The following is a 3,508-nucleotide window of genomic DNA, read 5'->3' as shown; positions in this document are numbered from 1 at the left end:
GGAAGGACATTTTGATGCCAGGTGTCTTGGGGTGGGTGATCACATCACATGCTGGGGACTCCCCGGGCCAGCCCTGAGCTGTTTGTCAGCTGCCCACTGGACTTCCCCATTAGGAGCTTCCATAGGCATCACCAACAAGTTGTCCTAAATAGAATTCTTGATGTTTTTCTGCAAAGCCTTTTCTTATTTTGGTCATCCTCTGCGCCCTCAGTTGTTAAACCACAGGCTGATCCCCACTTCTAAATATGAAACAAGGATAATGCACATTTGAGGAAAGCCTCTAACATGAAAAGCCAAGAGACTCTTAGAGAAGAGCAAAGTGGGAAGATTTACCATCCCAGATATCAAGACTAGTTGTAAAACTACACGTGTATATATATATATATATATATACATATACATATGTATATATATTTTAGTATTTTTGTATGTGTTTATATATATGATAATTAGGTAGATATAATTAAGATAGTGTGGTTCTTGCACAGGGATTTACAAATGGACCAATGAAGTGCTCATGGATGGATAGATGGACAGATGGGGATGGGTGGATAGATAGACACTTGCTGTGTGACAGAGAGGAACACAAAAACACATGTAAAAGAATATTCACAGCAGTGCTATTTAAAAATACATATTTATTTATTTGGCTGCACCAGGCAGGTCTTAGTTGCAGCATGGGAACTCTTAGTCATGGCATGTGGGATCTAGTTCCCTGACCAAGGATTGAACCCCCGGGCCTCCTGCATGGGGAGCATGGAGTCTGAGCCACTGGACCATGAGGGAAGTCCCAGTAGCACTATTTTTAACAGTCCAAACTGGGAAGCCCAGAGACACAGTTTCAATCCCTAGGTAATAAAGATCCCCTGGAGAAGGGCATGGCAACCCACTACAGTATTCTTGCTTGGAGAATCCTACGGACAGAGGAGACTGGCTAGCTAAGCTCTTTGCCTACAGGGTCGCAAGGAGTTGGATACGACTGAAGTGACTTAGCGCGCGCACACACACACACACATGCACACATATACACACACACACACACTGGGAAGCCCTCAAATACCCATCAACATAATCAATAAGTAAATAGTAGTATTTATCTCCAATTTATTTCATCAGTGGAATACTGTACAATAGTAAAAATGAACAAATTTCAGCCACACACACTAAAGTAGATGATTTGCAAACAAAATGTTAAAAGGAAAAAGCCAAACACAAAAGACTTTGAAGTGTGCGATTCTATTTATATGACATACAGAAACAGGCAAAACTAAATGAGGGTTTTGGAGAATATGTGCTCAGGTAATAAAACAGCAAATAAAAACAAAAGGAAAGAATTAACTTAGAAATAAGGGCGTATTTATCTTTGGAGTGGACAGACATTTGGTTGGGAAGCACTCGGTGGCATCTGACAGGGGTGAGATTGGGTGGAGGGAACAACATGCTTTTTCTTGACCTGGGTGGTGGGTCCATGGGAGTTTCCTTTATAATTATATTAAGTCATTTATATTTTATGCCATTTCTTGTGAGTAATATCTGTCACAGAAAGATTTTTAAAAACATAAAATACCAAAGGAAAAAAATCTAGGAAAAGATTTAAAAGAACTTTACATGAAACATTATTATTATTATTTTGGCCACTCCGCATGGTATGCAAGATCTAAGTTCCCCAACCAGGGATTGAACCCACCCCTCTTCAGTGGAAGCATGAAGTCTAAAACACTGGGCCGCAGGTAAGTCCCAAGAAACATTATGTTTCAAAAGTACCTTAACATATAGTAGTTGTGTTTGCAGAACAATGTGAATGAAAATGATACTGTGCACTTAAACTGACAGTAACTTTTATGTGCATTTTGCCACAACTTAAAAAAAAAGAACCTAAACACTCAGAGAGGGACATTAAGACATACCTAAATACATTCAGTGTAACCCTGTGTGAAAATTTTGGAAAACTCAGTGTTGTAAAGATATCAATTGTTGGTTGCTGCTGCTGCTAAGTCATGTCAGTCGTGTCCGACTCTGTGCGACCCCATAGACGGCAGCCCACCAGGCTCCCATCCCCAGGATTCTCCAGGCAAGCATACTGGAGTGGGTTGCCACTTCCTTCTCCAGTGCAGGAAAGCGAAGTTGCTCAGTCGTGTCCGACTCTGCGACCCCATGGACTGTAGCCTACCAGGCTCCTCCATTAGAGCATAACAATTAAACTCCCATTGTTGATTTTTTCCCCTTGGAATCTGACAAGCCAATGCTGGTAGAAGGACCAGATAGAAAGACTTGCTTCACCACATATCAAGACTTACTTTAAAGATGAAGCAATTGAGGGAATACCTCATAGATTCAGAGTTAGGCAGATCCACAGAACCAGCCTGGGCATTTAGAGGCAGAGCCGCACAGGTGAGGCACAGATGGCCAGGCAATCAGAGGGATGCTGGCTACCCACAAGATACCCAAGAAGCAGATCCAGGAACATTCGGGGCAGCTCAGCTGCTCCTTAGAGCAGAGAGCTGGAAACAACCCAGGGTCTATGGACAGGAAAACTGGATAAATATATTGTGGTGTTAATTCCACAAGGGACCCTTGTGCAGCAGCAAAAATGGGTGAAGTATACCTATCTACTTCCCTGGGAGGAATCTTAGAAATAAAGCTGAGGGAGGAAAGCTAGTCATAGAAGATGACACGCAGATGGTTGGATGGCATCACCAATTAAATGGACCTGAACTTGAGCAAACTCCAGGAGATGGTGAGGTACAGGGAAGCCTGGCGTGCTGCAGTCCATGGGGTCGAGAAGAGTCACGATTTGGCGACTGAACAAAGAATGTTCCATTTTATAAGCTCAAAATCGAGTAAAGCTAAAATTATAATAGTTAGGAATGCATGCCGATCTGATTTAAAAAATAAACTATTAAAAGAGGGACTAATAACTGATAAATGAGGGGTGATGGAGACTTCTGGAAGGGAGGCAGGGTAGGACTCACAGTGACATGCTGGCTCTCAAACTGGGTCTGAGGGGTTCGTTTTACTGTTAAAACTTGCTACCTCACAACTAGCCTCCAGACAGCCTTTAGCGTGTGTCAATTATCATGTAACAAAATTGAAAAAGAGCTAAGCTGTAGGGAATGCCAGCTTTTACCAAGCGTGTGGAGAAGACAGAGCTGTGCACAGAGTGAGAAGGAGCTGTTAGTGGGGTGCCCTGGAGTGCCAAGAGAACCCACCAGAAGGAAGGAATTGGAGTCTCGAAGGTTCCCGGAGCTAAGAGCAGGACGGGAGGATGAGGATGGGGAAGCGTATCAGACCTGGCCGCCCGGGGGTGACGTCTGGGCTTGGAGGAGCAGTGCTGGGGGAGAAATGGGGACAGAAGCTACAGTGACTGGCTGCAGCCAACAGGAAAGATGGAGCCGCAGAGCCCCAGAACAGACTCAAGAGGGAAGGGCCTCCTCTGAGGTCGGAACACCCCCACCCCCACTCAGCCCTTTCTCCCTGGAACAGTTGGCCAGAGGGGAATCTGACTCCA

Source organism: Bos mutus, chromosome 18, assembly GCF_027580195.1.
Source record: "Bos mutus isolate GX-2022 chromosome 18, NWIPB_WYAK_1.1, whole genome shotgun sequence".
NCBI classification, from domain to species: domain Eukaryota; kingdom Metazoa; phylum Chordata; class Mammalia; order Artiodactyla; family Bovidae; genus Bos; species Bos mutus.
Note: the sequence above shows the minus strand (reverse complement) of the source record.